Below are 13,690 nucleotides of genomic sequence, written 5' to 3' on the forward strand. Positions count from 1 at the left end.
CCCATGTCAATGTCAAAAGTGATGTTGCGGGATCTTATCGAAGACCACTAGCACCATCGCAAACCGAGGCAGAAGCAACATAGTCAACGACTCTCCCAGGAAAACATGAAGGACTAGATTAAGGGAAGCCAACCCTAGTGCGCACCCGAGATGACACTGGAGCAATCATCATCATCACTGGCGGAGCTATACCAAGGCTGGATGGGCGGTCATGGCCCACCCAGCCCAGAGCAAAAACAATGGGGGCTTGATGCTATTCTGTGTATCGGCCCGCCCATATTTGGCACTGTAGCTCCGCCACTGATCGTCGCGCCAAGAGCGAGTCCGGTAGGTATTTATTCCATAGCGTCTTCACCTCCCTACCTAGAACAATGACACAAAGACACATAACATAGCAAACCTAGGCCAAATTTTCCTTAAGCTTCTAGATCCATGGTCTCTCCCGCTTCCCGATGTTGTTATCGATCGTCAGAGACAAGGAAGACTACAAGATTTGGCTTCCAAAGACCCTTACTCCCAAGTGGCCATGAGACCCACTAGAGGTTAGTATGGTACAAAGGTGTTTGTCCACATGTCTATTGTCTATTTTATCATTTGGCTAACCAATCTCTTTTTTAATGTAATTTTTAGATTGTTGAAGTTTATTTAACTTTACTACATGGACAATTAATATAAGTATACAACTGTACTTTATATATGAATTGAAAAGAAAGGATAAAGATACAACAACTACATGATTTTAATACAAACCCAACTAAAATTAGTTTGTTAAACATTTGTGTCTACTTTTGTTTCTGAAACATTTTTTGCTAGACATGAGCTAGATATCTTGTATGGACCACTCCCACTAGGCCCATATCCCAAGTGATGGTGCAGAAAACTGCCAGTGCCCTTGGTAGGGTGGAGAGCATAGCCTGAAGTACCAGAGGCGATTGCATATGGTTTTCTTAGCTAGGTTCGGGCCCTCATGGTTGAGGTAACACCCTATTCCTGCTTTGTTTGGACTGACGAGGGAACACCTCATACGAGGGGGTTACAGATTGATGATGGTGAATGCTACTGAGGTCTGAGTGATGGAACAAACACCTCAAACTACTCCTAGCATCACCTTATAAAGGGGCGGCGAGAGCTAGGGTTTACCTGAACTCAACCTTGTGTTGTTACACCTAGGATTCTCTCCCTCCCCGCCCCTCTCTCTCTCCCTCTCTCCTCATGTTATTGCATTTTTAATGAGATGGGCTAATCGACCAAACAGAAACAACAGATAAGTAGAACCCCCTCCCCCCTCCCGCGTCGACCCCATGAGACGACATGGAGGAACCCTAGAATCAGTGTGATAAGTGTAGTTTCTACGCTCATCACACCATTGTTTAAACCGGATTATCTTAGAAATCTGAGAAAATCACTCCAATATCTTATATTTACTAATTGGAGGCACCATACGAGCATCCACGTTAATCCACATCAGCAGAATTAATTTAGCCGTTAGATTTAAAAATTAATGGTAAAGATCTATTAGAAAATCTTACATCATTAAGGGAAGGAGACACGACTGCCACGCATAAATAAAGGAGTCCCCAACTGCCACGCTCAAGCAATGAAAAAAAAGAGCACGACTTCTTTCCTTGAATGGGAAACAAGGACGTACAACTAAAAAGTTAGGCCCCATGTTAAAAAGTGTCCAGTTCCCACAGTCCTGCAAAATCAAAATACATGCCCGTATAAAACAAAGAGACCTCAAGCCTCACGCTAAAAAGGAGAGTCTTGCCTCATTCAAGGAAGAAAATACCACGTCCATCAATATGACTAAGGTCATGTGTACAGACCTACTAAAAAATGTCATGCGTAAAAGAAAGAGTCCCCAATAGCCCATGTTCAAGTTATGAAATATATAAAAATGATGTGTCCTTTCTCCTTGAAAAATAAAACAAAGAAATATACTAATAAGAAGTTAGGGCGCACGCTAAAAAAGTATACCAATAGCCCATGTTCAAGTTATGAAATATATAAAAATGATGTGTCATTTCTCCTTGAAAAATGAAACAAAGAAATATACTAATAAGAAGTTAGGGCACACGCTAAAAAAGTATCCACATCCTACAGTCTCGGGAAAAAAATTCCATGCTGGTACAAAAAAAGTCCTCAAGCCTCATTTAAAAAAGGAGAGTCCTTGCCAGATTTTGAAAAATAGATTTCAACTTGGAGTAGGGGAGGCCGAACGTGTTGCAAGCGCCGCAGTCGTTTCTACATGCATAATGCAGTGGACGACACATTGTTACATATATTATTGTTTCATCGGCGGCTCCATCAGAACTGACCAGTGCGTGGTATATGTCTCCGTAGGCATGTTTCATTTGTTTCCTTTAAGCACTGAACACATTATTTTCTTCTTTTCAGCGATTAGTTCATTGATGTTATACATTTACATTCATGGTATTAGAATGTCATGTCGATGCGTGTTCTTACCTTTCGTTTCAACAATAAAGCACTTTGTTTACCTGTTAAATGGACTAAATTTTCTATACATTTTCCTATTCTATTGCATAGTTGTTATAACATAAATCTGAATGTTTTTCTGTTGTGATTTTGTAATGTATGTAAATATAGAAAAAATCTTAAAATGACATGTGCCAACTTCAGAGGCGTGTTTATACCAATGATTTTTAGGTTAAGTAAAGAAACTATATATGGAAGTTTATAATTTGTTTGTTTCTTTTGTTATTGCGATATGGAACAAAACTCTTTGTCTCACAATTCTCACCGTGACAATTGTCACCAATCGTGGCATATTTATTTCAAAAAATTAATGCAAATCAAGGAAAATGCTTTAAGCCTACGACATCATATATAGGATGTTGGTATAGGAATATTGACCATGTTTTTGAGTCTCTTGAAAGTATGCTTTTCTATTAAAGTTTGTTAATCATTTTTCCAAATATTAACATCTGCACTGAATGATGCCCAAGAGAACATACTCATATAAAAAGTACAATTGAGGAAGAGGTTTCCTCCCTTTTGGACAGCAATTCATTTATATATACTCTAAAGCACTAAGAATTTATGTTTTTAATTTACACAATAATTCTGAAGCAGAGTAGGCCCTAGCCCGTGCAGGCGCACGGGTTGACGACTAGTTATCACTAATGACTAACAAATGTGAAAGATCATTAAATACTTTCTTTATTTTGTTTCCACAGGAAAAGATCATTAGAAGGAAACAAGGAAAATGGAGAACGAAATAATAAACTGGAGATGCAACAGTTGACCAAGAGCAGAAGATGACGTCTGGTACGAGTGCGCCCTTCTCATACTGGCACTTGTACCAAGTGATAGAGGCTCCGTGGCGTCCAACCCAATAACTTTTTTTATAAAGGGTCCAGCACCAGAATCCCATGGGAGCACCGTCGAAAACCAACATCCGGGAACTAGAAGCCATTCTCCAACCCTAGTCGCCGCCATTTCCCATCTCATCTCTATAGCCACCACCACCGCATCAAATCGCCTCCAAGTTAGTCATGCTTATAATCGTGTATCGCATCTGGCAACCATTGTAAGGCACACTTTCTCTTCTAGCAAGGTACAACTCCCAAACAAGAAAGAAACGACGACAGTCACATAAGAGATCGACGCGCTTACCAGCTCCCATCAGGCAACTTCCACCTGGGTAGCAGAGCACCAAACCACGAGGGAAGGGGCTTGGGAAGGATCGTTAGGCTTCTTGCTTGGCCGATCAATCCTGAACCCGAAATCGAAGTGAGCCCATCAAGTCAGCTGAGACAAACGACAAAAGATTTAGGAAGAACCTGGCCCATCTTGCCATCGAGAAAGGAACAAAAATGTTTCTAACTGTTTTCAGTTATTACTCATGCGTTTGTCCACCACACATATTGTTTATTTTACCATTTGGTTGATCATTTAAAAAAAAATCTGATCTTATTAAACAATGATTTTAACATAACACATTTCAGCAACCACAAGCTTACAAACAGAGCCATGGACTATAGTTTTGAAACCTTAGTACAAAGTTTAGGAGCACACCTCATAGTATATATTACTCCCTTCGTTTGATAATGTATTGCTTATAGATTTTTTGAAAAGTCAAACTTTACAAACTTTGACCAAGTTTATAGAGAAAACTATTTATACCTACAATACCGAATATGTATAATATGAAACTACATCTTATGATGAACCTAATGATATATGTTTTGCATTCTAGATGTAAATATTTTTCTCCACAAACTTAGTAAAAATTTGTGGTGCTTGACTTTTGTAAAAATCTATATGCACTACATTATGAAACAGATGGAGTATTAGGAAATCGAGGTGTTTTTTGCTCGGAGTATAGTGTGTCTAGATACACCACATTAACTATTGGGAAGAGGAGCACATAACACATTAACTAATCATGATCTATTTTTTTCTTTTTTCGAAAAGGGGGTTCGCCCCAGCCTCTGCATCAGAAAGATGCATACGGCCAATATTATTAAAAAGTAAAAGATCCAACATAAGTCTCCAAGTCTCGCACAAGGTAGTAATCAAATGCTCACAAGAGCAAAACAAGAAAAGCAAAAGCCACAACCGGCTGGCATAAAAATATAGGAGCACTACATGCCTATCCTATTACATCACCGCCATTCAAACCGGTTGAAAATATTCCGTGCTACCATCTCCCATCGGGTAGACGCAGTAACCAAACGCTCCTTGGCCTCCGTTGAAGTGACTAGAAACCACATACGGATCAACGCAGTGGCCCTGAAGATAACCTGCAAAAATGAATGTTTGTTGTTCTGTTAAAAACCAGATCATTTCTGCAGTTCCAAACTGCCCAAAATAAAGCACAAATGCCTACACGAATATGCCTTGCTGTATTCGAATCTATCCCATCGAGCCACGTCCCAAATAACGTGTTGATAGAATTTGGCGGATTAATATTAAAAGCAATGTGAACCTACCACCACAAAATCTTGGCCAGCGGACAATCAAGAAAGAGGTGTTTGATAGATTCGTTATGGTCGCAAAAGCTGCATCTTGCAGATCCAATCCAGTTACGTTTTGCCAAATTATCCTTAGTCAAAATAACCTGTTTATGCACAAACCACATAAACATTTTGATTCTCAAAGGAACCTCAACTTTCCAGACATGCTTCTCATGTTTCAAGGTGTGTAGCTAATTCACCCAATGAATGTTTAACATGAATAAGATTTGACACCGGTTAATCATGATAGCGGGATGAACCAATGAGTAGGCGTGAGTGAAGGAGCTCGCATGTCATGCATTTTATACTTGCAAGCCCCCTCTATAAAATCACACCAGTTATTTTCCTTTGGTTTTTGCCATGGGAAGCCCATGAATCTCCCGCAAACACTCTATAATTTCATTTCAGATGTTGGAGCAAACCAAAGTGAATAGCATATCATTTTACACGTATAAGTTCCAATAGACACAAAATGATTTAGATCCCCAAGTGAATGATTATTTGGCAATCCCGAGCTTGAGTATAGATAAGTAACAAAGGTGGTGATTACTGGTTAAGGAGGGCTATGTGCCGGTATGATGGCGAGATGGGGAGTGTGACCGTGGAAGCCGAGGGCGATGGAGCCAATTTCCACAACAGACGGACTTAAGGCGAATTTCAGGGCCAAATCCAACATCGCAAAACTCGACCCTCACGCCAGGACTCACCCACGCTGAACATGGCCAGTCCCATGCCTGACTAGGGAATGGTGAGAACTGAGTTCTCCAGGACACTTGGCAGCTCAATGAGCCTGCATATTACTTTCAGCAACCACAAACTTATGAAACTTAATATCAGAGTACAAATATGGGCCGTTCGGTTTAGGTTTAGGTTTTTGATGTATCCTTCCGGATTCGACCGAGGCGGTGATTTGCTTCGCAGATCGCGGCCGCTGGCATCTCCTGGTCTGCCTTGATGACTTCCCGGCCATTGCTACTACAAGCTCCTCCGTTATAAAAGTTTGCTCCGCCGAGGCAGAGGCCCAGAGGTGGCATCGAGTTATGCTCACAAGGCGCCATCGATGGATGCAAGAGGAAAAAGATTTTGACACTTCCAATAATTTGGTTGTAATTTTATCTTTGTATATGGGTGTGTTTGTAAGGATTTGTGGTACTAATATATGGCATTCAGCCTTTTCGCCAAAAAAATAGAGTACAAATATGGGTCATAAAATCAATGAAATAATTCCACAAGACCTCCAACTGGCCTTGTATATCATATTTTATTTGCAAGGTTTTTTAGTTTTATGGTCGAACATAATTTGAGTTTCTACAGTGGTTTGTGCATACGAGAGCAAGTGGCCAAGAACTAACGAGCATCGTATACTTGCATATAAATCGACTGTATGACGGATGAGATGGACCGATCGACAAACACAGAAATGAGAAGATTATCACATATTTGTGTTACGATAAATTGATTGCATTGCATTCTGAATGAGAAAGACTGACTGAACAAACTGAACAAACAGAACTGAGAACGTAGTCATGAGGGTGGTTTGATGACTTATTGAGAAAGAGAGGCCGGAGACGTTATGTTGGTTGCTTCTTGGTTAAGACGAACTAACGGAGCTGTAACCCAGTGTGTAAGATTGGTCGTCCAACTATTCTACGCAATGACTCTATAGAGAACTTATTTTTGAAAATAATATCACATGCTCAATAATCTAACGGAAACTTCGATTATCGCATCTCATGACACTGAAATTTCTGATGCTTACCTAGCGGATGTATATGCAACTTACTTCTAGCATGTGTGTGTGTCGATATAATCTGACCTTGAACTCAACTTTTAAACAGTTAGGGCGCATTTGGTAGGCTGCATTAAGTCGGGCCAAGCCCGCGCGGGATGAAAATGCGCTGTGTGGATGCGTGTGTTTATTGTTTGGCCCGCATAGCACGAACCTCAAAGCACTCTCAGCCATAACGGCCGAATTGGCTGTTTCCAGCGAGCCAGGCTCGAACGATGTAGGGGAGGAGAACGCCGCGCCACGTAGGGGAGGGAGATGGCGGGAGTGATGGCGCTTCTTCGAAAAAGCGGCGGGACGAATTCAAGTCACCGCCCGCCGATTCAGTCGCCCTATATATCGTGAGTGACCGCCGCGGCAAAACTCTCGCCACCATTTACCCCCTCCCGAGCTTTCCCTCCAGCGCGGATCTACTTCGACGACAAGGTAAGCAGCATAACTACTTTGACGACCAGTTGACTGCGGCGGCGGTCGACTCATCCTCCTTTCCGACGTGCCAGGCACCTCCTCCGCGGCCGTTCCGATGGCGTTTGTAAGTTCAATCACCACCTTCTCTCTACTAGTTCTATCTAGATCTGTCTATGTGGTAGGGTTAGGTCGTCCGATCTGTTTGACTGTGATGCTGTAGTATCTAGTTGTGATGGATTTGGAGCATGCTAGGGGTTCTTTCCATGTGGGAAGTGTTGGTAGCTAGTGGTCATGAATGGATTGGTGTTATGCTAGTGTTCAAGTGTTGAACAAGATCATCCATGTGTCCATGATTAGTGCTCTGTTATGCTGTGTTGAGCTAAGGTATGGTTTCATGGATTTGGTAGTGTTGTCTTCAACTAGATCATCCATGTGTGCATGTGTTACTGCTAGTTCCTACTATCTATGTGTAGTGTCTTGTGGTGTTGATGACGCTTACGTTTGTAGGACATGACCACGCAAACGCAAGAGTTTAGTCAGGCAATCATGTTGTCCAAGAGCTAGTTCCCTCCGTTCTACGTCGAGAACTCCCAGCCTCCTATGGACCATATGCCTCCAGATTCAGAGGTTTTCGAGATGCCGCCTATGGTTCCTCCATTTGTGCTAGCTCAGCCCAATGATGTTGCTCATGCTGCTGCTCAAAAGCAGCCGCAAAGGAGAAGAAGGGTGGCAGGGGGAACAACATGAAATGGCAGCTTTTCCTCTCCACTTTCGTGTTTAACAAGATGTGTGAGATCATAGCTAGTGGGGTGAGGACTGACAAGGGCTTCAAGGAGGTGTACTTGAACCTTTTTGCAAAGCAGGTGTTCGACTTCTGTGGACATGAGGTCACCTTGACCCAGGTGTACAACCACCCGAGGAAGCGGAGAGCGAGGTGGATCACCGTGTCCAAGCTCAGAGACCTCAGCGGTGCTTCATGGGATGAGGACACCTGCTCGATCCTTCTGGAGGCAGAGCACTACCAAGGCCGCATCGCGGTTAGCTCACAAACCATGTCATTCTAACAAACCAGCAGTTTAAGCCTATGAACCATTGTCATACTAACTAACCTCTCTGCCTCGTTTCTTCTTAGGCTCACCCCCTGGGTGCAGAGTTCCTCAACACCCCTATCCAGAACTACCACCAGATGTAGAAGATCTTATCCTTCAGGCTGGCAACCAACAAGCATGCCATGGGCTCTGGTCAGCCGCTGGGCTCGCCGATGCCCAATTATCTAGACACCCGGGAGTCAGACACCATTAACATTGATGCTCCCGAGAAGGATGGTGAGCATGTTCCTGTGCTTGATAGGAAGAGGAAGCGGTCATGCTTCATGGAGGAGGAGCTGAGCGTCTTCAGCAGCTTGACCGAGGTAGTGAAGGATGTGGCCATCGCCATCAGGGAGAGCAAGAGCGTGGACGTCCATCCTGAGGTCTACAACGCCATCATGGAGCAGATTGGCTTCAGCCCAGAGGCTCTCATGGTAGCTCTCAACCACCTGTTGGACAGCAAAGCCCAGGGTGTTGGGTTTGTGCCATGGGAGCAGCCCACAGGGTGCTCCAGCTGAGGACCTGGCTGGACAAGCACTACTACTAGTGCTGCTTCTGCTGGTGGCAACGGCGTGCATGATCCTCGACGGCGATGGCGACAAGGACGACGATGACGATGATGACGTATATTTTGTATAGTTAGGGCTTGAAAACAATCTTATGGTCTGTATATTTTGGTGAGGTGGTATATACTAATCCCTCACGGTGATCACGAACTTGCGGTGGTAGGATTACACCATTTTTTGGATATGGTGGTAGGATGACACCAAAGTAGTGGTAGGTTGAACTTGCTGATCATGCATGCTTACTAATGCTCTTCTGCTCCATTGCTTGCTCCTAGAGTTGTTCATTGCTTGCTGTTTGTGTGTTTCAATGCTTGTTGCTTGAACTTATTGCTTGTTTGCACTGCCAGAGCAAGTTGTATGTGGTGTTCGAAGGTAGGGTTTCAGGGGTTTACAGTTGGTGGGAAGTTTGCAACAAACAAGTTTCAGGGTACGGCGACAGCAACCATAGAGGAGGGTTTAAGACTAGGCAGGCAGCAGAAGATGCTTACTCCAAGTATGTGCGAGAGCGTTCATGCAGCAAGGTTGACGTTGGCAAGGTGAATCGTCCATTAGGGCTGAAGAACTTCATCATCTTCGTCCAGTTCATCGTCATAGCAGTGTTGTGGCGTTGGTGTGCTCGGTGTGCACGTGTGTAAGGTGTACTAGTATTGGTCGTTAGACAACAATATGTTTGCCGTCAATTGCCCCATGGGCTGCACCTCTATTTAATCTGATAGACCTTGTACAACAAGGATACAATCAATCTGATACTAATCAGATCGTAGACTACCATACACAGCAGATTACAATTGCTACGTAATATCTCCATCATAATTACATGAGATATGACTGATACTATTCTATGTACGTTAACATTCCCCCTCAATCTCAACCGGCCACAAGGTTGAGATTGTGCCGTAATTTCTCTAGCATGATCTTTGTAGCAGGTTTAGTGAAGGCATCTGCTAGCTACTTGATCACCAGAAGACACAAAACGTACATTCGATGCTCCTTGTGCCACTTTTTCTCTGACGAAGTGGAAATCCACCTCAATATGCTTCGTCCTTGCATGGAACACTGGATTTGCAGTTAAGTATGTGGCACCTAAATTATCACACCATAAAACTGGTGGTCGCGGCAGAGGTACTCCCAGGTCTCTAAGCACAGACTGCACCCATGTGACTTCAGCTGCACCATTTGCAAGGGCCTTGTACTCCGCCTGGTACTAAATCGTGACACTGTTGGCTATTTTCTAGCACTCCAAGAAATCAGATTGGGTCCTAGGAAGACCGCAAAACCACCTGTGGAGCGTCTATCATCGGCACATCCCGCCCAGTCAGCATCAGTGAAAACACTCAGAAGTGTGGAGTGTGATTGACGAATCTGGAGACCAGTAGCCACCGTACCTTTAACATATCTTAGTATGCGCTTGACAGCCTCCCAATGCACATCAGTGGGTTTGGACAGATATTGGCACACTTTGTTTACAGCAAAAGAAATATCTGGGCGGGTAAGCGTGAGATAGTGCAACCCTCCGACAATACTGCGATAGCTGAAGGCGTCATCACCATTGAGAGGAGTGCCAAGAGCTGCTGCCAACTTATCAGTGATGGACATGGGAGTAGAAACCGCCTCGCAATTCTCCATATGTGCACGGTGAAGTAGGTCATCGGCATACTTACGCTGAGAGAGCACCATTCCCCCTGAATTGTAGGTGGCTTCAATCCCAAGGAAGTAAGCGAGACGACCTAGATCCTTGATAGGAAAAGACCCGGCAAGAGTGCGAAGCAGTCGATCCACCACTTTAGAACATGAGCTAGCAATGACAATATCATCAACATAAACAAGCATGTAAATGACCAAACCCCCTTTCCGAAAAATGAAGAGGGAAGTGTTAGCCTTAGAGGACTGAAAACCAAGTTGATGTAGTCGATCACTGAGGCGGGAATACCAAGCTCGGGGAGACTGTTTCAGCCCATAGATTGACTTCCGAAGCTTGCACACATGATGAGGGTAGCGAGGATCCTCAAAGCCCGGTGGCTGCTGCATATACACCTCCTCATTAAGAAGACCATGGAGGAATGCATTGCTCACATCAAGTTGTCGCAAACACCAACCCTGCGAAACAGTGAGGGAGAGCACAAGGCGAACAGTAGCTGGTTTGACAACTGGACTAAAGGTGTCGAGATAGTCAACACCATACTGCTGAGTGAACCCGCGAGCGACCAGGCGGGCTTTGTACTTGTCAAGAGAGCCATCAGAATGTTGCTTGACTTTAAAAATCCACTTACAGCTGACAATGTTGGTGCCGGAAGGACGTGGAACAAGCGACCACGTCGCGGTGTGCTGAAGGGCCGAAAACTCCCCTTGCATAGCGGCTTTCCATGCAGGATCAACGAGCGCCTGTCGGTACGTAGCTGGAGCGGCCACAACAGCACTGAAACCACGACGATACGGGTTGTACCGGACAGTGCCATCAGTGGGGATTTTCGGGCGTTGTATGTTGTTCTGAAGACGCGTGCGTGTCCGCTCAACGGGGGGAGCCGCAGACCGAGCCGGCTGCAAGGCAGGAGGTGATGGAGGAGCGGCCGCCGGAGAGACCGACGGCGAGGCCGGTGGTGATGCAGAGGCACTCGTCGGAGAGGCCGTTGGCGAGGCTGGTGGTGATGGAGGAGCGCCCGCTGAAGACGCCGGCGCGTCTGGTCCGGCATCAACGCGCGCAGAGGCGTCAAGTGCAGGCGATGTACGCGCTGATGGTGAGGCCGGCTCGTCTATCTGGTCAGTACATGGCGTAGACATGGTAGAGGCCGGAGTCGGCCCACCTGATGGAGAAGCACCACAGCCGGGGCCTGCTGCTGGACGTGTGGCACATGATGGCTGGGTGCATGGCGTTGTAGCATGCACGTCGCTATGGCCCTGTACAGCGCTCGTAGATACATGTCGTTCCTCTGTATCTGCAGGACACAAGTCAGGAAACAAAAACGACAAGTTGTAGTTTCTCACATTAGGAAAACACTTGGGGCCGGGGCGCCGGCCGAATGTTCGGCTGGCTCGCGCGCCACGCTGGCCCCAGCGTCCACCAAAACGATCCCCAAGCAAAACGCGTGTACGTGGTGGGCCTCGCAGAACCGCCCCCTCTCCTAACCTTATCCTTTTCCTTTTTTTTTCCTTTTCTTCTACCTCCAGCCGAGACTCCATAGCCATGATTTTTTCTCTCCTTTCCACTGCTCACAAACCACTGCAAGTTCCCCTCGCTGCCGGCCGTCGTCGTCGCTGCCGTTTTTCCGCTCCTGCTCGCCGGCCATCCATGCCAACCGCGCTCGTCCCTCGGCCGCCTCATGGTTATGTCATAAGGTTGCAGCTGACCGCCAGCCGGTTCCAGCTCATGGCCACCGTGGTTGCAACATCTCCCCGCGTCACCGCCTCTGCTCGTCGCCGTCGTCCGCTCGGACCTCCATGCCCCCCTACTATAAAATCTTAGCCGAAAATCAAAACACCATTGGTTTTGCGGGAAGTAGCAAAAACACATGACGGTTCCAGCAAAATGTATCCACGATTCCAGCAAAACATGCCGCCCCCACCGGGCATAGCAAGAAATCTCACCTAATGACGCAGCAAAAAATCATGCCAGTTCCAGCAAAAAAATTTGCCGGTTCCAGCAAAAAGAACTCGACGCCGTCCGGTTCCAGCATCAGTGAATAGTGGTTGCAGCTTTTCTGCCGCCCGGTTCCAGCAAAAATATCTCTGGTTGCAGCATCGGAGCTCGTCGTCTTCGTCGCCGGCAGCTGCTGGTTGCAACAAGCATGGACTCTGGTTCCAGCATCTCCAGACTCTGGTTGCAGCAAAACAACTTCAGGTTGTAGCACCAACCAGCGTTCATGTTTGCTGGAAACGACAAACACGGTAGCAGCGCCCCCCAGCGGACTCCCTGCGCCGCAAGCACCGACAACAACAAAAGTTGGATCCGTGAGTTTTTTGGTGTTGCTTTTGCTGCTTGGCATTGGGGATTTGTTTTGCTACAACTAACATTCGATTCTGCTGGAAGCAACACCTTCAGATGTGGGTCACGGCAGAGGGCACCATCGTCGGAGACGATGCGCGGCTTTTCCGACGCCAGCAGAGGTGGCCCTTTTTCCTGCGACGAGCTGTTGCAGGGACGGCGCTGTGGTGGGGACGGTGCTGCGGAGGGGCCCAAATCCAACGTGGAAGCACGGAGGAGCGGGCGAGGGAGGAAGAAGACACAGCTGGCCAGCTGGGGACCAAATCCAATGGTTGTTCGTGACTGAATCAGGCGGCTGGGAGTAAACCGGCCGAAAATTTCGGCCGGCGCACCGGCGCCTAATAGTGCCCCTCACATTAGCATCCTGAACTACTGGCTCATTGGAAGGAAAAGATACATGAGGATTTAAGCGAGACAAGTCTCGGGACACGCACTAGTCGCAAAGGGAAAAACATTTTCATCAAAGACGACATCGCGGGAGATATAGATGCGACCAGTGGACTTGTCAAGACACTTATAACCTTTATGGAACGGACTATATCCGTGAAAAATGCACATCTTGGAGCGGAACTCAAGTTTTTGGGAGTTGTATTTACAAAGACTAGGCCAACACGCACATCCAAATATACGAAGAAAAGAGTAATCGGGCGTGGTGTGAAGAAGACGTGTGAGTGGTGGCATATTTTGAAGGGTCCGGCTGGGCATGCGGTTAATCAAATAACATGCAGTAAGAAAAGCTTCATCCCAATAACGCAAAGGAAGATTGGAGTGAGCGAGGAGAGCAAGCCCGGTTTCAACCAAGTGCCGGTGCTTCCGTTCAGCTATACCATTTTGTTGGGATGTATGTGGACAGGATATGCGATGAGAAACACCGACACGCTGAA

This window comes from Triticum dicoccoides, chromosome 2B, assembly GCF_002162155.2.
Source record: "Triticum dicoccoides isolate Atlit2015 ecotype Zavitan chromosome 2B, WEW_v2.0, whole genome shotgun sequence".
Classification (NCBI taxonomy): domain Eukaryota; kingdom Viridiplantae; phylum Streptophyta; class Magnoliopsida; order Poales; family Poaceae; genus Triticum; species Triticum dicoccoides.